Below are 285 nucleotides of genomic sequence, written 5' to 3'. Positions count from 1 at the left end.
CAAAAAACAAACTGCAGAATGGGAGAAATGAGATAGAATGGAGCAGAATGAGGAAAAGTGGTCCCTATGCCCTCCAGAAGTTTAAGCCTATAGCAGCATAATTGTAGAAATTACACTGGAAAAACGATGTAGAAATAAGTAAACATTTCTTAAATTAACTGTATTTACCCTTTATTTAAGTAGGTAATTGACATAGTTTGCCAATGGAGTGAGTATTTTTACTCTTAAAATAAGATAATTAGATAATATGCACTTGAAATAATTCAATGCAATAGTGTTTTCTTA

The sequence above is a fragment of the Cyprinodon variegatus genome, unplaced genomic scaffold, assembly GCF_000732505.1.
Source record: "Cyprinodon variegatus isolate N-32 unplaced genomic scaffold, C_variegatus-1.0 Scaffold160, whole genome shotgun sequence".
NCBI lineage: Eukaryota > Metazoa > Chordata > Actinopteri > Cyprinodontiformes > Cyprinodontidae > Cyprinodon > Cyprinodon variegatus.
Note: the sequence above shows the minus strand (reverse complement) of the source record.